This window comes from Phascolarctos cinereus, unplaced genomic scaffold, assembly GCF_003287225.1.
Source record: "Phascolarctos cinereus isolate Bilbo 61053 unplaced genomic scaffold, phaCin_HiC Scaffold_9;HRSCAF=440, whole genome shotgun sequence".
NCBI classification, from domain to species: Eukaryota; Metazoa; Chordata; class Mammalia; order Diprotodontia; family Phascolarctidae; genus Phascolarctos; species Phascolarctos cinereus.
The window spans coordinates 130889337-130912742 of record NW_027556402.1 but is presented as its reverse complement, the minus strand read 5'-3'; the positions used below and the strand labels follow the sequence as shown (position 1 = coordinate 130912742).

General features: G+C 36.4%; 1 protein-coding gene across 3 annotated transcripts in view; it reads right to left on the bottom strand.

The window, feature by feature from the left end:
• LOC110199265 (UDP-glucuronosyltransferase 2A1-like) overlaps positions 1-23406 on the bottom strand; it is a 319475-nt gene that overhangs the window by 208230 nt on the left and 87839 nt on the right. Inside the window, exon 1 of one of the 3 annotated variants that reach the window (XM_078148752.1) lies at positions 8411-8496. The exons of the other annotated variants lie outside the window; for them this stretch is intronic. The gene's annotated coding sequence lies outside the window, so the exon portion shown is untranslated. Of the gene's footprint in view, positions 1-8410; positions 8497-23406 lie in introns of those variants that run through there. 3 annotated transcript variants of the gene reach the window in all.

The window sequence follows — 23406 nt, the reverse complement described above, 5'->3', positions numbered from 1 at the left end:
AACAGTAGCAGAGGGTGTCAGCACAGTCACCTCATGGCCCCTCTGTATGACTCCATCCAGCAGGACCTTCAGATTGAGCCAGTGACTATATTCCATAGGCCATACCAGGACCTTCCCACAGGATCCACAGCTAAAGCAACAGAGCTGCAGCAGCAAAAGAGCTGAAACCCAGTTCTCAGACTCCATGGTTATTCTTGCTTTCTGAACTGCTTGGTTCTTTCCATCAAGAGTTCCCCTTTATATCAACAATAAGGAGGTTAAAATGTAACTAATATTTCTAAATTCTTTATCCAAATACCCATAGTTAGTCCTACCCAAAATATGGTCTTGCTCAATTTGGCAAGAAGTTCATACATTCCATAGCTTTCATGTTAAAGATAAAAACTAAGCTGGTATCATCAAAGTCCCTCGTTCACAAAAGTTCAAGGTCTTATGTAATATCGGTACTTTAACAAGGGAACTTCTTCATGAGCCAGAAAACACTTTTTAATCTTTCTGAGTTTAAGTGTGAATACTATTTATTTCTTTAAGGCATACAGGTTTTATAGCAAAATGGGTCTCCTTTCAATCGATCTCACTTGTATCTCAAGCTTCTTTGCCCTTAGATTTCAAGATGGGACATCTTACCAGCACAGCCCTCTGAGGAGTAGCTGAGAAAAATGAGTTCAGGGTTGTGAGTATATCCCTCAGACAGTCTCAATGAGTTATACTTTGTTGGGTGCTAATGGAGGTCAATTCCTGATCCTACTGGGGAAGCTGCTATTATAAGATTTTCCTCCTCTTCCATTGTTTTGGATCTTAAACTGGAATAGATATTCTGTTAAGTGATTATCATGAAGCATATGGGCTTGGGGCAGCTAGGCAGCACATCTTCTTGAGAGTGAATCTGACCTCAAACTCTTACTGGTTGTGTGACCCTGGGCAAGTCACTTAATGCTGTTTTCCTCAGTTTCCTCATCTATAAAATGAGCTGGAGAAGAATATGACAAAAACACTCAAATATCTTTACCAGGAGAACCCCAAATATCATCACAGAGTGGGGCATGAATGAAAACAACTGAATAACAACAACAACCCAAGGGCTTGAGTTCATGGATAACCAACTCTGACTTGGTATATCAGTTCAATGTTTGAATGGATTAGAATTATCTCTACCATCCATCTTATTGTTTTATTTGTAATTATGTCTTATTTTAACAGTACTTGATTTTCTCATCTTTTTGTTACGAACACTTGACATTGTCATAATTCAATAAATGTCCATTCTTTACTCCCCCTCCTCCCACAGGATAATATGCATTTTTGCTGGATGGGTTATCTTCGATGTAATCCTGAATCTTTCCTTCTGGAATATCAGAAATGCCTCTCCTGTCTTTTACAGTGATGGCTGCTGAAGCCTCTGTGATCCTGATTGTGGCTTCTTTATGTTTGAATTATTTCTTTCTGGCTAATTGCAGTATTTTTTCCTTGACTTAGATGTTTTGGATTTTGGCTATAATATTCCTAGCAGTTTTCATTTTGGGATTTCTTTTAGGAGATGACCAGTGAATTCTTCTGATTTCTACTTTGCTCTCTGGTTCTAAGATATCTGGACTGTTTTCTTTTACATTTTTTGAAATATGATGTTTGTTCATGGATATTGTAGGTAATACGATGATTCTTAAATTCTCTCCCCTAGATCTATTTTTCTCGACAATTCTTTTTCTTAAGAAGTATTCAACATTTTCTTTTACTTCTTCATGCTTTTGATTTCATTTTATTATTTCTTAATGTCTCATGGAGTCATTTACTTCCATTTGGCCAATTCTAATTTTTAAGGAATTATTTTCTTCAGCAATAGTTTTAACCTCCTTTACCAAGCTGTTAATTCTCTTTTTCATAACTTTTTTATAGCACTCATTATTTTTCCTATTTTTGCTCTGTGCTTTTATATGATTAAAAATAATTTTGCTCTTTTTTCTTTAGCCTCTTTCTTTAACTCTTCTCAGAATTGTCATTGAGTTTATATCTCTTTGTATCTTTTGGAATTGTGTGTGGTTGCTTTTCAGTAGACTGATGCTGGACTCAGTTACTACTAGTCTTCTGGTGGGTTCTGTAGATTCAGAGTTACTGAACTGCCTGACGTTCCTTTCACGTTCTTTTCCTACCCTGGGTATTCCAACTGTAAGCTTATGTGATGGGCTAAAGGTTAGAACTATGATCCTCTTTTGTTCTTGGGCTCAGATACACACAGCAAAATTTTTCAAACTTGTTTTTTTCTCTGTACATAGCTAAGGTCTCTTCTCTTTCTGACTTTCACCTCTCCTCCCTGCCCTGGAATGGTGACCTGAAACTAGGTAATGGAGGACCAACAGAGCTACCTGCTGGAACCTGTTCTGGTTCACAGTGTTGGTTCAGGTGTATTCTGGGATTTCTTTTTGCTTCTAGCCTTGGTTCAGTCCTAGTCACCTTACCATCCCTGGATGCTAGAAGGCTCCCCACTGTTGCTGTTGCTGTGGATACTGCCTCAGCCACTTCAACATTGTGCTCCTGGACAACCCCAGTATCTATAGACCTCACTGTCCATCTTGCTGAGCTGCCCTGGACTGGAAATATGACTTACTATGACTTGTTCTCAGCTTTCCCAACAAGAAATTGTTGGATTGCATTTTTCAGTTGTTGTGAAGAAAGTGTGTCACATGAGTTGAGTAAAAATGGTAACTCTCACTCTACCATCTTGACTCCCAGTACTTCATTTACTACCAGAAATTTCTGCCATTTTGCTTTGTATATTCTGATCCAACTATATGGTTTCTAACTACACTTAGGCCCATTTAAGAGATTAGTTATACTATGGTTGTTTCTCAAATTGTTGCAAATTGTCAGACTGGCTTATTTTTCTTTTTCCACTAAGTCTCACCCATCCTTTAGTCAATACACCTAACACCCTTTTTGGGTTGTATCCTGAAGGAGGTCACATGGTATTTCTGGATATGGAAAAACAATAAGGAATGTAAAAACACATCCTGGGATTGCAGTTATTGGGTGATAGGCAGAAGCAGCAAAGCCCTGAGGCTTTGGTTAAATGATTTCATTAACCACTCTTTAGGGGTGTTAGATAGAATTTTGATAGTATTAGAAATTGAAGGCCTTGTATAACTGGTTGAAGAAGTTAGAAATTAAAGTCGTGACTTTAGTGTGGGTTACACTAGCTTAACTAGTGTATCAGCGTTGGCAAATATCTTAATCTACACGACGTGTTAAAAAGCTATTTGTCTTTCTCCTTTCCCATAGTGGTACTCTCTGACAATTCTTGGAGGTCCCCTTGCTCTAAAACCAGAATCCTGCAATATATTGTTTCTAAGAAAGACATTTGGGGCTGAGGTACACACAAGGTAAAAGTAAGGGGCTAGAGGAGAATTTATTATGCATCAGCTGAAGGGAAGAAAGCAGGAGTAGAAATCACGATTTGAGCCAAAGCAGAAACAGATCCAATTAAAAGAGATGGAGAAGGAAATCAAATCCTGTTGAACAGTACCATAGACAACAAAATCATATCAATATTAAGCATACGTGCATCAATTGGTGTATCATCTAAATTTGTGAAGAAGTTCAAAGAGTAACAGGAAGAAATTGATAATAAAACTATGCTAGATGAACAAAACTCTGATAATGTTAGATATGATATATCTTTAGACAAAATTAAATGGGAATGTAAAGGATTATACTTCTTACTCAACAGTTCATGGCATCTATACTAAAGTTGACAATGTCTTAGGACATAAAAACCTTCAGCCAAATGCCAGAAAAGCAGAAACAGTAAACACGTCTTGTTCAGATCATAGTGCAATAGAAATTACATTCAATAATGTGCAAAGGAAAGAGACATCAAAAATTAATTGGAAATGAAATCATCTAATCCTAAAAAAAGCGGGTCAAAAAATCATAGAACCAATTGGTAATTTCATTAAAATTACAGCAATGAGAGAACATACCAAAATTTTGGGGATGCAGCCAATGTGCTAGTTAAGGAAAATTTATATCTCTAATTGCACATATCAATAAAATATAGAAACAGAAGATCAGTGAATTGGACATGCAACAAACTAACAAAAAAACTAGAAAAAGAACAAATTAAAAATCCCCAATTAAACACTAAATTGGAAATCTTGAAAATCAAAGGAGACATTAATAGAAATGAAACTAAGACAACCACTGAACTAATAAATAAAATTAGAAACTGGTTTTATGAAAAAGCCAACAAATATGTAAAATACAGGTTGATTTTTATGTAAAAAAAGGAAAGAGGAAAACCAAATTACTAGTATCAAAAGTGAAAGGGATGAATTCACCAGTAATAAAGGGGAAATTAAGGCAATTGTTGGGAGCAATTTTGCCCAATTATACACCAATAAATTTGACAATGTAAGTGAAATGGATGAATATCTACAAAAACATAAATTACCCACACAAAACTATAAATTACCCATATTAACAAAAGAAATAAAATGCTTAAATAACCCAATATGAGAGAAGGAAAATGAAGAAGCCATCAATGAACTTCCTAAGAAAAATTCCCCAGAACCACATGGATTCACAAGCAAATTATACTAAACATTTAAAGAACAATTAATCCCTATTTTATATAAAGTATTTTGGAAAAAAAAGGGGAAAGAGTCCTACCAACTGCCTTTTATGACACAAATATGGTGCTGATACCTAAACAGAGTCAAAACAGAGAAAAATAATTATAGACCAATTTCCCTAATAAATATTGATGCAAAATAATTTAAATAAGATACTAGCAAAGAGATAGCAGGAATGTATCACAAGGATTATACACTATGACCAGGTGGTATTTATAACACGAATGTACAACTGGCTAAATATGAGGAAAAGTATAAGCACAATTGACCATATCAACAAGAAAACAAACAGAAACCATATGATTATCTCAACAGATGCAGAAAAGCCTTTTACAAAATAAAGCACACATTCCTATTAAAAACACTAGAGAGCATAGGAGTAAATGGAGATTGCCTTAAAATGATAAGCGATATTTATCTAAAACCATCAAGAGGCATTATCTGGAATGGGGATAAGTTGAAGCCTTCCCAATAAGATCCAAGGTGAATCAAGGATGCCCATTATCACTTCTATTATTTAATATTGTACTAGAAATTTTAGTTACAGCAAGAAGAGAAGAAAATGAAATCAAAGGAATTATAATAGGCAATAAGGGAACTAAACTACCACTCTGTGCAGATGACAAGATGTTATACTTAGAAAATCCTAGAGACTCAACTAAAAATCTACTTGAAATTATTAACAACTTAAGCAATGTTGCAGGATACAACAGAAACCCACATAAATCATCAATGTTTCTATATATTATCAACAACATCCAGCAGCAAGAGATAGAACTTCCATTTAAAAAGACTGTAGACAACACAAAATAATTGGAAGCCTAGCTGCCTAGACAAACACAGGAACTATATAAACACAACCATAAAATTCTTATCATACAACTAAAATTAGATCTAAACAACTAGAAAAATATTAATTGCTCATTGGTAGGCCAAACCAATACAATAAAAATTACAATTCTACTAAAATGAATCTGTATATAGTCAATGCCATACCATTCAAAGTATCAAAAAAGTATTTTATAGGGCAAGAAAAATAAAAACAAAATTCATCTGGAAGAACAAAAGCTCAAAAATAGCAAGGGAATCAATGAAAATAATGCAAAAGAACGTGTTCTATCCTTACCAGATCTCAAATGGTATTATAAAACAGTAATTACTAAAAACAATCAGGTACTGGCTAAGAAATAGAATGGTAGATCATTGGAATAGATTAGGTACAAATTACATTATAGCAAATGACTGTACTAATCTAGTACATAACAAAGCCAAAGATCCAAGGTTTTGAACAAAAGCTCAGTATTTCACAAAAACTGCTAGCAAAACTAGAAAACAGTATTGCAAACACTAAGTATATATCAATATCTCACACCCTACACCAAGATGAGGTAAAAATGGATATGTGATTTACACAGGAAGGGTAAAATCATGAACAAATTAAGAGACCGTGGAATTGTTTATCTAAAAGATTTATGGACAAGGAAAGAATTTAAGATCAAAGAAGATATAGAGAACATAACAAAATGTAAAATAGATAATTATGATTAAATAAAAGGAAAAAGTTTTTGCACAAATAAAACCAATGCAATTAGAATTATATGGAAAGCAGAAAATTGGAGGAATTTTTTTTTCAGCTAGTATCCCTGATAAAGGTCTCATTTCACAAATATATAGAGAATTGAGTCAAATTTATAAAAATGCAAGTCATTCACCAATTGAGAAATGGAAAAAGGATATGAACAGACAGTGTTCAGACAATCAAAGATATCCATAGTCATGAAAAAATGTTCTAAATTACAGCTGACCAGAGAAATGCAGATGAAAACAACTCTGAGATACCGTCTCAAACCTGTCAAAGTGGCTAATATGACAATAAGGAAAATGTTAGATGTGGAAGGGGATGTGGGAAAACTAGGACACTAATGTACTGCTGGCCAAGTTGTGAATTGATCCTATCATTCTGGAAAGCAACTTGGAAATATGCTCAAAGGGCTATAAAACTATGCCTATTCTTTGATCTAGCAGTACCACTGCTAAGTATATATCCCAAACACATTTAAAAAAAGATTGGGGTGGGGAAGAACATATTTCTACAAAAATATTTATAGCAGCTTTTGTTTTTGGTGGCTAAAAATTGGAAATCAAAGGGATGATCATCAATTGAGAATGGCTGAACAAGTTGTAATACCCGAATGTAATGGAATACTACTGTTCTATAAGAAATGATGAGCAGGCCGATTTCAGAAGAACCTGGAAAGACTTACATGAATTGGTGCTGAGTGAAGAGAGCAGAACCAGGAGAACATTATATACTAACAACAACATTGTGCAATGACCAACTTTGGTAGACTTAGCTTTTCTCAGTAATACAATGACCTAAGACAATTCCAAAAGACTAATGATGGAAAATGCTATCCATTTCCAGAGAAAGAACTACGGAGTCTGAATGTAGGTAGAAGCATATTGTTTTCTTTTTTTTCCCATTCTCATGGTTTCCCCTTTTGTTCTGATCCTTCTTTCACAACATGACTAATGTGGAAATATATTTAATATGGTTGTACGTGCATAGCCTGTATCAGATTACGTACTATCTTGGGGAAGAGGAGGGGGAGACAGAAAAAAATTGGGAACTCAAAATCTTACAAAAGTGAATGGTGAAAACGATCTCTAAATGTAATTGGAAACATTAAATCTATTAATTCGGAAAAAAATTAAAAGCAGGATGATTTCATAAAAACCTGAAAGACTTACATGAAATAATGCCCAATCAAATGAACACACCTAAGAGAATCTTACACAGTGAAACAGCAATATTATTCGATGTAGAATTGTGAATTACCTAGCTATTCTTAGCAATACAATGCTCCAAGAAATCCCAAAGAGCTAATAATGAAGCAAGCACACTATCCACCACCAGAGAAAGAGTGATATTGATTGAATATGGACTGAAGCATGCTATTTTTTACTTTCTTTCTTTCACTTTTTTCTTTCCTTCAAGTCTTCTTATGCAAAATGACTAATATTGAAATGTTTTACATAATTGCACACATATAACCTATATCTGATTACTTTCTGTCTCAGGAAGGGGGTAGGGGAGCGAGGAAGGATGGGATAGAAATTGTAACTCAAACCTTTAAACAAAAAAGCCTAGTAGACTCTAAAAAAAATCCCCATTTAAAAAAAAAGCTAGAAGGTTTCCATGCTGATTTTGTAGAGCTAGGTTGCTGAAATCAGAAGGAGTAAATAAATATTCTCTCATCTGATATAGGCAAAGCCCAGTAGAAAGGAATTCTAGGTTGCAAGAAGGGATTAGTAGCACTGACAAACTAATTGGGAGATCCAGTCACCCAAGCCTTAAGAGTTGCTGGTAGACACAAATTGGAGACATAGCATAACAGGAGCAGAAGAGAAGACATTTAAGGGTCCTGAAGAAGTTGTAAAATACAAGCAACACATAATGATAAGAATATGGATATAGATCTTTGTTTTTTCTAATGAAAATTATTACTTATTCCTACATGAAGATTGTTTGTTACTAATATAATATCCTAGTCACTCTAGATAGAGGTACTACATTTAAGGCAGTCTTCTTTATGCTTTTACTCTAGGCAGATATGTACTTGCTTTTTTACACTAACACTTTACCTGAAGCTTTCCCAGTCTCTTTATGATCTACAAAGGAGAAAATCTTAAGCTAGTGTAGTGAAGTCCATGACAATCACCTTGGCAGACAAAACTGAAAATAAAATAACAGTCCACAACACTCCTGAAAAAACCCATCTTACCTAACACCTCACTGTAAAACTGCTCCCACTTTTTCTCAAATGGATGGAACCAGAAGTAGTCAAAGAAGAGAGATAGTTGTATATTCTCCACCCTTCCATGAAGGTCATCTTGTCAGTCAGTCTGCCCATGGGCATGGGCACATAGGAAAGAGGAGAAGGAAGTCCCCCACAGTATTTCTCATAGGCATTCCCCATGCTCCACCGGAGACTATTTATGAAAGGGATTTCAAGCACCTCCGCTATCAGATCTCCACATGGAAATGCAGCATCTGCTAACAGCACATCATAGCCAGTTTGTTGCAGCTTCTCCATGAGCATCTGGTTGAAGATTACATTTTCACACCTTGATTTTACAATAGGAAAAGCAGAGCTGAAAGATTCCTGAAATTCCCACAGTTTTTCCCAGTCTGAAAATGTGGGTTTTTTGTTAATCATCATGCTCAAATAAATTTCGAATTGTTCCTCCAAGTCTTCTTTTATTTGTGGTACAGGAAAAACGTCATAGTTCAGCCCTGAAGAGTCAGTGGAACCAATGAGAAACATATCAGAAGACACTAACACAGTCACCAAGTGACCCCTTTGTGCCAGCTCTTCAAGAATTGCCATCATATTAAGCCAGTGGCTATGTTCCAGTGGCCACACCAGGACCTTCCCACAGGACCCACATCCAAAGCAGTAGAGCTGCAGCAGCAGCAGAATAGACACCCACTTTTCAGTCATAGTGCCTGAGCCTGATGCCTTCTGATACACTACTGCTCTTTGTGCCTGCTGCATAAAGACACACAGGCAAGCCAAGGGACAAGTTGAAGATTAATTTCTAAAGGAAGTTCTCTCCAATTGCATTTTTAACCCAAGGCAACCTCCCATGTCCCTCTATGTAAACACTTCTTCCAGTGAACTCTTTCCACAATCCAACATATGTTAGGTGAACGCACAAATTTAGAATATCAAAAGTACTGGCCTTACTTTTCCTAAATCTTAGAATTAAAACAGAAAGTACAAACCAAGAAATACAATACACTACATCTATACCCACCAAGTCATTCAAGAAATATTTATGAGATACTCAAGTTATAAAAGGCATACAAAGCCATATAAAAGACAGTTTCTACTCTAATTACTTAATATATAGTAGCACAGACAAAAACAAGTCTCTGTATCACTACATATGAGGCAAAATATGATAAACGCATTAAGAGTTTTACAATTGTAAGGTTCAGAGACTTATTATTCAAAATAAATATTTAATAAATATATGACATGTATGCTATATAGGATGCATACAAAAGCTATATGTAAATTCTGTGTATCTAGGTTTCTATGTATGCATGTATACAAATATATTCCATGATTCAATATATGTGGTCATCCTAGGAAATGGGAATAAAAAATTAAAGTGAAGGGAGATATCTTATTGGTGCTGCTTTACTTCCCCTCCTCCCATTTATTTGTTGGGGAGACCAAAAGGACCTTAGTGGAGTAGATATCTGATCAAAAATAATTCTACCTCACCCCATGCAAATCCCATGGGATTCTTTAGCAGAAATTCTTGACACTAATTTGGAGCAGGAAATTCTCTGTATAATTGAATTAAACAGGAGTTATAATGACAATCTAATTTTCAGAATGATTTTTAGCACAGAGAATTTGGTCTTAGGGAACGAGAGGCAGTGGTTTAAGAAATGGATTAAGGGATTGTGGGTTTTGCTTAGGTGGCTGGGTGCTGAAAATACTAGGCTGGTGAAGGGAAAGACTGCCTTTTGGAGAGAAAAGCCACACACAGCTAAGTCTCTGGGAAATAACAGCTTTCTTTCCTTAAGTTTTCAGTGTCATAGACCTAGGATAACTGGTGAAGCCTTTGGTCCTCTTTTAAGAATGAATCTCTCCCTACTCCAATGTATCCCTCATTCAGTTGTCAGAGTGATCTTCCTAAATCTCAGGTTTAACCACATCACTACCCCACCTCTGGGGCAGCTAGATGGTGAAGGGGATAGACTGCCTGGTATGGAGTCAGGAAGACTCTTCTTCTTGAGTTCCAACCTGGCCTGAAACACTTTTTAACTGTGTAACCCTGGGCTAACCACTTAACCCATTTTGCCTCACTTTCTTCATTTGTAAAATTGAGATGGAGAAGGAAATGGCAGACAATTACACTATTTTCACCAAGAAAACCAAGCATATCTCCAGTTCTTAATACTGCAGTCTATAATACTGCTTTTATGGCAAACACATCCACTGCTATACGTGTATTAAAAAGCAACTGATGTTTATGCTGGCAGATTGCAAAAGCCACAACAGAACAAAAAAAAAACAGTTGTGGATCAGTTGAGTGTTAAAAGTTTCAACCTTGGGGTTAATACCAAGAAGGAAGTAGAAAAAAAAAACGCCAATCCCCACAATTTCAGAGCGCTCTGTTTTCTTAGTGACCTTTCTATAAAATGTTTCTGTCTTCCTGATCTTGTTATGAAATGTTTCTCTCCTAGTGGCCAAACCCCATGATCCCCAATTACTTTTAACAGTGAAGAGGCAGGAATCATTGGCCAGTTCTCCTTCTATGATGTGACACTTTGTGGTATATTGTGTGTTTGAAATATAGTTTGGTTTTATATGCTCCCCATATTGCATAAAGCATACCATAAAAGAACACATTTTTCACCTCTTCCTCAATGTCTAAGTTCACAGACCAACAGAATTAATTGTAGGAATTCAAATTTGGAACGGACCAACAACTCACCATACATGCTTTGCTTCAATACCATAAATGAGGCAGTGCTGGTGCTCCACACTACTTCCTCGGCCAGACCAGTTCACTTTTGGAAAGCATTAATTCTTAGGAACCTTTTTCTTACGGGACTGCTATACATCATTTGCCTCATTGCAACTTCCAGCCACGGTTCCTAGTTTTTTGAAGTCAGAATACCTGGATTTGAACTCCTCCTCTGTGTCCTAGGACCTGTGTGCCCTTGGGTAATTTCCCTTAACCTCACTCCTCTACATTCCCTTCTTCAGCTAAAAACAGTTCATCATCTATGATCCTGAAACTTCTAATCTCTCCACAGGACAGGTATTCACACTTATTACACAATATTTTCTTCTCCTAGCTAAGTATTTCTAGTTGAAGACGTTCTTAATCCAGGCCCATGAATTTGTTGTTTTACATTTTGTTAACTCTGCTTCACTGACTGCTTTATTTTGTTACAATGTATATTAGCTTATGTATTTAAAAATATTATTCTAAGAAAGCTTCCATAGGCTTCAACAGACTGTCAAAGGAGCCTGTAACTCCAAAAAGGTTAAAAACCCGGCCCTAGTTCCTTAAATAATTCTTCATAGACCAGAAACACAGGACCCTTCACCATTCTGGCTGCACTCCTATCACAGCTTTCTAGTTAGATAATGCACTTTCTCAATTACGGAGTCCAAAATGGAACAGTCATCTAGATGTTATCAGGGCAGATTACAGTGCAATAATCAGTCTTAGAAGCCATGCCTCTCTTAAAGCAGCCCTATCATACTATCGACTCATGTTGAGCTTGTACCACAAATACCCTCAGATCTTGTCATAGGGAAGCTGACATTTGGAGTCCAATTATAAGACTTTAACTTTCACCTTATTGGATTTGTCCCAGTGATTTATTCTATTAAGAACTTTTGGATCTGACTACTCATAATGTGCAATTCATTATGTTAGTTTTTTTCCTAGATTTATGTCATCCATAGATTTCTAAACATGCATACAGTATAGTGTTAGGTATAGAACTCTGGCTTACTCTTATGGAGAATTCTTTCCAAATTGCCTTGAAACCATCAGTTACTAAGCTTTGGGTCTAGCAGGGTTTTTTTATAAGCACTTGTGATTAATCCCAGGATCACACAGCTAGTAAGTGTCAAGTGTTTTGGTCTGAGGCTAGATTTGAACTCAGGTCCTCCTGACTCCAGGGCCAGTGCTCTACTCACTGCACCACCTAGCTGCCCCCTGGGTCTAGCAATTTAACCAGTTCCTGAGGCAACTAATTTTACATAACATTTAGCCTACATTTCTTTATCTTTTCCGTAAGAATAGCTTCAAAGACTTTATCAAATGCTTTGCTACAACTTAACTTAAATTCTGTCTATCACACTGCTTTCATCTACTAGTTTAGTAACTCAATAAAAACAGAAATGAAGATGGTCTGGAATGACCTATATTTAATGAAGCCCCAAGCACTGTTTCTCCTCTTCAGTGCCATTCATATTTGTAGTATGCAGTCTCTTTTCTTTCCTTCTTTTTGCAAATCATCTGCCATTTTTTTTGTGAGTGTGAGGTGATTAGGGTCAAGTGACTTGCCCAGAGTCACACAGCTAGTGAGTGTTATGTGTCTGAGGCCACACTTGATTTCAGGTTCCCCCAACTCCAGGCCAGGGGCTCTAACCACTGCGAAATCTAGCTGCCCCATCATCTGCCAATTTTATGAAAAATGTCTGCCAATTTTACGATAGCTCTCTCATTCTCCATCCCTTGAAAATATCACTGAGTGGTTCAGCAATCATATCCAGAAATTCTTCTAGTACCCAAGAATCTGGTTCATCTTTGTGAGAAAACTTGAACTCATCTAGGATACTACATGCTTTCTCGATTTCTCCTTACTCTTCTTGGGAATTGGATCCACATTAGTCATATTTATTTAATTCTTTCCATTTCAAATAGCTTTCTCTTTGACAGAGAAAATGGAAAGAGAAAAGGAATTGAGAAACTCTATCTTCTCTTCATCGTCAAATACCATAGTTCCATCCACCCAAAGCAAAACTCCCATTCCCTTTTTATCCCCTCTATTGTACCTTTAAAAACAAATTTAAAAAAATTATTTTTATCTTTACCAATCCATAACAACGTCAGGTTATTCTGAGATTTAGCAAGTCCTGAGAATTATTCATTTTTTCAGAATCACGCTATGCTTTGTAATTTTTTCTGTCATTTCTTCTCTTGTTTCGAGAGCCTCCATATATTTGAATAAAAAAAAAGGATTAAATCGTGAGTGAGTTTTCTGTTTACTCTTATTACTCTCTTTATACAATCTTCTTTTTTTCTTCCTCATCCAAACACTTATTCTTGGCATTTTCAAAAATTTCATTTTGAATCATTGCCATCCTTCCTAGGCCTACTTTTCCTATACAATTTTAGTTCATGACATCCTATTCTTCCCCCTTAATATTTAAAATTTGTTCTTATATAAGCAAGGGTGTACATCAGAGCGTTTTTGACTTTTCCTTCTTTCTCTATCACAAATTCAAAGACAGAAGTTTTTGTCTCTCTTCAAAGACAGAAGTCCCTTCTAGCTCTAGCTAGCTGTTTTTATGAAAGGGTGGGTGGAACAGAGGAAATCACATGAATGTATAAAAAGGCGACAGGTTAGATAAGCAGCAAGAAGACATTTCTAACATCAAGACGTGTTTTAACCTAGAAGGCTGTGTAATCATTAACTGTTCTCCTGTGGTTATGTCATTTGCCTTTACTTTTGACACACTGTAAAATGAACAACCAGCCCTAGAGAAGTTCACTATGTCTTCCAAGCTCCTGAGTGCTAGTAGCTACCACCAAGCAGAGGCTGTGGGATACAGGGTAAAGAACTTTGGTTTAGGGGTTAGAACACTTTAACTCAGATATTGACTCAGCTGCTTGCTCCTGGGGTGGCAATGATCAAGCTACTTCTCTGCATCTCACTTCAAATATCTGTAAGTTGAGGGAATTGGAATAGATTAAGGAACCATGTAATTTGAGAGCAGAGAGGGAACCTCGATATCAGTCTAGTCCATCTTGGACACAAAAGGAATCTCCCCTATTACATAGCCAATGAGTTATCATACAGCCTCTCCTTTAAGACATCCCAGCAGAGGGAATCCACTACCTCTCAAGACATCCCAGCAGAGGAAATCCACTACCTCTCAAGACATCCAAGCACAGGGAATCCACTACCTCTCAAGACATCCCAGCACAGGGAATCCACTACCTCTCAAGGCTGGTTATCAAGTTTGGGGCAGTTCTAATTGTTAGGAAGCTTTTCCTGACACTAAGCCTAAATTTTCCTCCTTGTAATTTCCACCCATTGGTTCTCTCAGTTCTCTCTAGACTAAAAGAGAAAAAGGCTAATCCTTCATCCATGTTAGCCCCTTAAATATTTCCACAAAGCTATCATACTCCCCACGTATCCCTCTCCTTTGGTCTAGGACAAATATGCTTAGTCATTTCAACCGATCCTTATGTGTTAAGGACCCAAAGCTCTTTACCATCCTAGCTTCCTTCTCCTGATCACTCTCTAGTTTGTCAATATACTTATGGTACCCACAAGAAAAATAGCTGATTTTCATTCTATAAAATTGTAAAGTTTTTATAATACACAAATCTAATGTAATAACAGTTATAAGAGAAACAGATAAAAAAAAAAAAGAAGAGTTGTACCTGCAGCAGCAGCAGCAGGAGCAGCCCAGAACCCCATTTTTTGGACAGGACCTCTGAAAGTTTGTATATTTTGATCTATAAAACTTGGCCTTGTTTACAAGTACCAAAAGGATATCAATAAGTAAACTAAAGATTAACCTCTACTTAAAATTCACTGACAGACATAATGAATGTGCCATATAATTATATTTATTGGGTTTTTTTAATCACCCCAAAAGCAGTTAATTTTGTGGTACAAACACAGCATTTTACAAACTTTTTCGTAACAAGAATTCTTCTCTCATAGATCAAAAATAATTTAAGATTAGGGGTAGAAAGGATCACAGAAGACTAAAATGACAACTTGAATTATATAAAACTCAAGTTTTTCCTCAACCAAATCCAATGTAGCTAAGATTAGAAGAGAAACATACCTGGAGAAAAACATTTGCAACATTTCGCGGATAAAGGTTCTAAGATATATAAGGAACTTATTAAGATTAAGCATTTTCCTGTGGCTGTGTGGCATATATATATACATATATATATATATATACACATATATATATATATGTATATATATATATGTGTATATATATATATATACATATATATACACATATATATATACATATATATATATACATATATATATATATGTATATATATATATATATATTACACATATATATGCAAATGTTGTGGGATTTTAGTGGAAGACCAGATCACTTTGGACAGAGTGAAATGTAAGGGCTTCAGAGTGACCATGTTCAAGTCAGCATTACTGCCAACAGCAGCCACAGTAGAGTTCTAGAAAGACCACTGAATATACAGTCAGAGAACCTGAGCCAAAATCCTGGCTCTACTATGTACTATTCCTGTGACCTTAGGGAACGCTCCAATTTCTCTGTGCCTGAGTTTCCTTATTTAACAAATAGATTAGGTTAGATGTTCTCTAAATATGTCTTCCAGTCCAGGATCGTGTGAGGAGAGTACAGATCTTGAATAGGAAAAAAAAGTTTAGTTTGCACTGGGAGAACTTGTAGAAAGCAGGCTCGAGGTGTTATTTTTAAGAATTTGAGCCATTCTTCATGTGATTGATGGTCTAAGGCTATGAACACATAGTTCTAAATGAAAGAAACCTAAGCTATCTATAGTCATATTTTCAAAAATGGTCCAAATCAATAATAATTATAAAAAAGAAAATTAAACCAAACTGATTTGACCTCACAACCATTAAATTGGCAAAAATGACAAAAAAGAAAAATAACAAATGTTGGAAAGATTGTGGGAAAACACGTACACTAGTGTATTGTTGGTGGAGTGAAAATTGTCTTAGCCATTCTGGAAATCAGCTTGGAACTATGCCCCAAAAGTTACCAAATTATGCATAGTGTTTGAACTAGCTATCCCACTACTAGGCCTTAACTCCCAAAGAAAGCAAAGAAAGAATAAAAATACCTATTTGTGCAAAAATATTTAAAGGAACTCGTTCAGAGACACCACAAAACTAGAAATTAAAGAGCTTTGTTGTGAAACGATTACACAAATTTTGCTGCATAAATGAAATGGAATATTATTGAGTCATAACAAATCATGGAATGCCCCAACTGATAAGAGGTCAAAGGATATTAACAGGCAGTTGTAAAAAAAAAGAAATCAAAGCCCTCTATAGTTGTAGGAAAATGCTCAAAATCACTATTGATTAGAGAAATACAAATTAAAACAACTCTGAGGTACCACGTCACACCCACCACAGTGTCTTACATGTTCTTCAGTTGTTTCAATTGTGTCTGATTCCTTGTGACCTTGTTTGGGGTTTTCCTGGCAAATATATTGGAGTGGTTTGCCATTGCCTTCTCCAACTCGTTTTAGATTTCAGGAAACTGGGGCAAACAGGGTTAAGTGGCTTGCCCAGGGTTACACAGCTAGCAAGTATATAAGATCAGATTTGAACTTATACAGATGAGTATTCCTGCTTCCAGGTCCACCTCTGTGCCACCTAGTTATCCTTCGCTAACATGACAGAAAAGAAAACCAATAAATGTTAGAGGGGATATGGAAGAATTGGGACATTGATGCACTGTTGGTAGAATTACAAACACATGCAAACATTCTGGAGAACAATTTGGAAGTATGCCCAAGGGGCTACACAATTGTACTTGGCGTTTGAACCAGCAATACCACTGCTAGGAGTATATCCCAAAGAGGTCAAAGAAAAAACAAAAGGACGTATATACACCAAAATATTTTTAGCAGCTCTTTTTGTGGTAGTGAAGAGTTGGAAAACGAGGGGATGGCCATCAACTGGACATTGGCTAAGTAAGTTGTGGTATGCAATTGTGATGGAACACTATTGTGCTGTAAGAAATGATGTGAAATATGGCTTCAGAAAAACCTGAGAGGACTTCTATGAATTGACACAAACTGAAGTGAACAGAACCAGAAAAACATTGTATACAGTAAAGGCAATGCTGTATGATGATCAGCTTTAAATGATTTACCTAGTTTGATCAATGCAATGATCCAAGACAATTCTGAAGGACTTATTATGAAAAATGTTGACTCCAGAGAGAAAGCTGATGGAGTCTGAATGGAGCCTGAAGCACAATTTTTTTCCACTTCAGATTTTTTTTCCCTTTGGCAACATGTCTAACCTGGAAATGTTTTGCATGATTTCACATGCATAGTTAATATCAAATTTCTTCCCTTCACAATGACTAGGGGAGAGTTTACAAGGAGGGGAGAACTCAGAACTTAAAATATTTTTAAAAAGAAGGCCAAAAATAAATAAATAATAACTATTTAAAGAAGGGAATTATGACATGGACAATTTCAGAGCAAATTGGGAAAACTTTCATGAACTGATTCATAGAGAAAAAGAAGAACACTGTGTACAATGATTACATTCTAGAGAAAGATAACTTTAACAGATTTTAGGACTATGATCAATACAACAAGTCCAAAAGAATGAAGATGAAAACACCCCTCACCTCCTGATGAAGAGGTGGCAAACTTCAAATGAAGAAAGGAACATACATTTTTGGACATAGCTAATGTGGAGATTTATTTTTCCAGGCCATGTAGGTATGTATTAATGAATATTATTTTAAAAGTTGCTCAGTGTGGAAGTGGGAGGAGTAGGAGGGATAAATTAATAATAAAAACCTTACTTGAAAAATAAAAAAAATAAAAAAACTGAGAATCACATTACCACAGAATGAGAAATATCAGGGACCTTAAAGGTCATTCAGTTTAGCTCCCAAATTTCAGATAGAAGGACACTGAGGCACAGATAATGTGACTTGTTCAAGGTCATACAGGTAGTAAATACCAGAAGTAAAGCTATGACCTTCCCAGTTGTCCTTTTCCAAATGAAGGAGAGTTCAGTTTTTGGACGTGTTGAGTTTCAGTTCCTATAGGAATAACCAGGTGGAACTACTTAAGTAACTGAAAGTACAAGACTGAAGTTCCACAGACAGGTTAGATCAGGGCTGGAGATAACAGCTTGGGAGTAATCTACATAATGAAATTGATGATGTTTCAAGTCAAGGGAAAGAACACAGAGAAAAAGAAAAATTGCCTGGGGAAATTTCAGCCAAGGTATTCAAACTTAGAAGAGTCAGAAGGGGAGCACTTAGTGAGGCAGGAATAAAACCAAGAGTGTAGCACCAGTATGACCAGGGTTCAAATATTTACTGCAAATGAATAATAATTATAATTAAAGCCTGTGTACAGGTGTTGGAGTCAGTCCTGCCTCTGACACATTCTGGCTACATGACCCTGGGTAAGATTTTTAACCTCCATATGCCACAGACAGCTCTCTAAGACTAGAAGGTACAGACAACTTGCTTATTTGAGCCAGTAGCAGTTCCAATATCAGAGAGTTCCTAACCCTGATGAAGTCACAGGTCTGAACAACAAAAGTAGAAATGACATGCAGGGTCTTCTAAAAACTTCAAGCTTTAGTAGGTAAAAAGCTCACTATGACTTTTAAGATACTCTGTGTGTGTGTGTGTGTGTGTGTGTGGGTGTGTATTTATGTGTTGAGAGCCAGGTCAATAACCTCTGAGATATGTGTGTGTGTATTTATATATGTGTGTAATCACATTTATATAGCACCTTGAAGTTTACAGAGCATTTTTCTTACAACTACCTTGCCTATATTATAGAGGATCATAGTGTAAGTGTTATCCTCAGTTTATGGAGTAAGAAGCTGAGGCTCAGGGAAATGCAGTGATTTCGTCATGCAGCTAGTAAATACTGAATATAGTGTCTAGCAAAAAAAAAAAAGACAGAAAAGAAAAGAAAATCAAAAAAGGAAGAGGTGGCTCCACTGCACTGGTCTGACCTCGTCTAGAGTACAGTGATGATGAAAACTGATACACAATCTTGACCCAACAACAAGAATGAAAATACCAGGAAGCATTTGTGAGAAATGGCTGAAGGACCTGGGCATGTTCAAAGCTGCAAAAGAGAATTCTTAGGCTACTAAGCTGTCAAATACCAAGATATTAGGCAGAAGGAGGAGACTTGAGGCAGCAGCTACAAGCCCAGAGGTAGGACCAAAGGCTACAAGTTATAGGGAACCAAACTTGGGCTCAATGAAAGGAAGAACTGTGTGAAAGATTATCAGTATTCATAGCAAAATTGCAGAATATGAAATAAACCCACACATATCGTTAGCATTTCTATACATTACCAACAAAATCTAGCAGGAAAACATAGAAAGAGAAATTCCAAGTACGGTAACAGCAGACGGTAGAAAATGCTTGGGAGTCAACTTGCCAAGACACACACAGGAAGTGTATGTACTTAATTACACTGCTCTTCCCACAAATAATAATTATTCATGGTAGGTCAACCAATGTAAAATGACAACACCATGTAAATTGATTCATTTATGCAGTATTATACCAAACAAATTACCAAAGAATTGCTTTATTAAGCTAAAACAAAAAACAACAAAATTCATGGGGAGGAAAAAAAGATCAATACTATCAAATCAATGAATCAATGGGAAAAAATGTGAAGGTTGAGGGCCTCTAACAGTACAGATCTTAAACTATATTACAATGTGGCAATCATTAAATCAGTTTGGTACTTGTTAAGAAGTAGAGTGGCTGATCAATGGAATAGATTAGGTACATCATAAACAGAAGCAAATGAACACATTAGGTACATGATGAACAGAAGCAAATGATCTTGGTAGGCTTGTGTTTGGTAAACTCAAAGATCCCAGCTACTGCATCAAGAGTTTACTGTATTTCACAAAAACTGAAGGGAAAATTATAAAATACTCTGGCAGAAACTAGATATATGCCAACATCTCCCGCCATGTGCCAAGAACTCAAAATGGGTACACAATTTAGATATAAAGGGTGATAATTAGGAGAGGACAGAACAAATAACCTGTTACTTCTAGGGAAAGGGGAAAAGTTTAGAACCAAACAAGAGACAGAGAAGCTTACAGGAAGCAAAGCTTTGATTACATAAAATTGAAAAGGTTTCTGTACAAAGAAAACTACTGAAGCCAAAATTAGAAGAAAAGCAGAAAATGGGGGGAAATTTATTAAAAAGTTATCTGACAAAAGTCTTACTTCTCAAAAATCTAGCAATATTCTAAACATAATCAACTGTGAAAGATTTAGTAGCTCTCATCATTACAATGATTCATCACAACTCCAAAGGACTCATGGTATAAGATGTTATCTGCGTCTAGATAGAAAACTAATGGAAACAGCATAAATTAAAGCATGTTTTTCTCTTTTTAATTTTTTTTAAAAGAAGATAGCTAATAGAGAAATTTCTATCATGATTTTATATGTATAATGAGCATTGAATTCTTTGCCTCTCCAAATGGTTGGGGAGAACTGAAAAAGAGAACTTAGAACTGAAAATAAAAATAATTTTTAATAAAGTTATCAGTATCAAAAAGAAATAGGCATTTTCTTATTGACAAAGTTTTCGAAGGCCATCCAACATTTGTGGAAAGGATGACTGTACTTGAAGTACTAGGATACTTTAATCAGTAATGGCATTTTTTCAGTCCTTAACTTCTATGGTTTCCAACTATTTTTGCCATTGGATCAGAGGAACAAAGACTTTAGGGTTGGAAGGGAATTTAGAAATTGTCTACTCTGATCCCCTAAGTTAACACATATTTGAAAGATATAGGCTCTTTAAAGCTCTTTATCACTCTGACGCACTAACATTTGACTCTATCCAAAGTGAGCTGGCTTTCCACTAAAATCCTACAGCATTTCTATATCTGCACCACACAGCTGCAGGGAAATTCTTTAACTAAATTCTCCATTTCTTTTATATTTCCTTCTTTTCATTCCTTACATTGTTAACAACCCTTTTCCCCTTTTAGGCCTCCAAATCGATCCCTGCACCACTTATGCTGATTTTGCTTTTCCATTTACTTAAATGGAGGCTACTCATTGATGTTCTTGTTCACTATTCCTCCACATCTAAAAATTTATCATAGTATTGACCATTCTCTCCAACTTTCCAAGATTAAATCTCTATCTAGGCTCCTATGATCAAGTGATGTGATCAGGTAATTGATTCTTCCATCAATCATCTCCTTTTTCTCTTTCACTCTACATTTCTTCTACTTCCCTAGATCGTTCCACTGAGTTACCCATTTCATCTAAATCATCTCTTCTGCTCTTTATTAACAAACTCTTAGAACAGTTAGCCCACATGAACTGTCTTGGCTTCTTCAGTGGTCTCTGCTTCTTCACTTTCCACTACTTCCTCAATTCCTTTCAATCACACTTTTTTCTCCATTGTTCAACTATGCTGATCTTTCCATGGCCAGAAAAGATTTCCAAGTCTATTTTATTTTATTTTATTTTATTTTATTTTATTTCATTTTATTTTTTGGCTAGGCAATGGGGTTAAGTGACTTGCCCAGGGTCACACTGCTAGTAAGTAATAAGTGTCTGAGCCAGGATTTGGACTCACGTCCTTCTGAATCCAGGGCCGGTCTATCCACTGTGCCACCTAGCTCCCCTCCAAGTCTATTTTAAAAAGTATTTTGAATTTTATTTTATTTTATTTTTAGCTCTGAATTCTCTCCCTCATACCTTTCCTTTCCCTCCACCAAAAAAGCAAGAAAAACAAAACCCTCCAAACATGCACAAGACAGCAAAGAAATTCCTAAATTAGCCATGTCTCCTTATTTCCAACCTGGAAAAAGAAAGAAATGAAAAAGCTCTAATTTGCACCCTGAATCCATCAGCCCTCTATCTGGAGGTGGGCAGCATGTTTCATCATGAGTCCTCTGGAATTGTGGTCGGTCATTTTGCTGATCAAAGTATCTAAATTTTTCTAAGTTGTTCATCTTTATAATATTCCTGTTAGAGAATAAACATAAATATCCTGTTTCTGCTCACTTTGCTTTGCATGTGTTCATAAAAAAGACTCCTTAATTTCTTGACGTAATGGACCTTTTTCAGTTCTTAATCACTTTCATTACTTCATTGATTTCTTGGCTTTGACTGGTTTCTTGTATTTATGAAATCTATGTTGCAAGGAATTGCAATCAGCAAAACCTTCTGACCAGCTTTTCCAAACATTCAAGCACCCCTATTTGAAGGAACTCAAAGGTACAGAGTGGGATTAATGGGAAATTCCAGTGGCCAGTGAAATTTACACCAGAATGAAAAATACATCAGGAGAATTCACTCTGTTCTACTAACCAGATCTTGGGCCTCCTCTGGAGGCTCCGAACTTATGTTATTATTATGTTACTATTTCGACAAATCTTTCATCAAGAAGACTTTGAACCAAAGGGTTTTTTTCCTAAGTAAATCATTCATTCAGTGTTCATAGCAAAAACAAGTCACTCTGAAGAAGATATCTAGACCTAGAGGTAACTAGGTGGTGCAGTGGATGGAGTGTTGGCTTTGAAGACAGGAAGACTCATCTTCCTGAGTTCAGCTCTGGTCCCAGACACTTATTAGTTGTATGACCCTGGACAAGTCACTTAACCCTGCTTGCCTCAGTTTCTCATTTGTAAAATGACCTGGAGTAGGAAGTGGTAAACCACTCCAGTATCTCTGCCAAGAAACCTCCAAATGGGGTCACAAAGAGTCAGAAACAACTAAACAACAACAACAAACTAGAACACGCCTGCAGGCCGCTTGCAGCCCACCAAAGCATTTTGGGCAGTCTGCTAAAAATGTGGAGGAAGATACAACAAGTGATTTGTCCATGCCGCACTTAACCCTTGTTTCACTAGTCACTCTGTGCCAGTCATACAACTTGGCGGGTGGGTTGCCACTGTGCCCTCTCTTTTCTCACATGACCTGTAACAACAAATCCTCCTCATTCTGTCTCTAGTCTGAAAGGAGCAAGAGTGGTATTTTTTTTCTTTTTTGCTGTGTTTTTGGTTGTTACTGGCATTGAACAGGGACAAAGTGAGTGCAGCTAAGCACCAATCCCGCTGATGCCTGCTGTGGGATGATTGCCAACAACAGGAGGGCTTCTTCCCCTCCCTCGCTGTGTGGCCACCCTTCAAGGTACAGGAGGGTCTGGAGCTCTCTCCAAGGTCAGACACTCAGTTCAG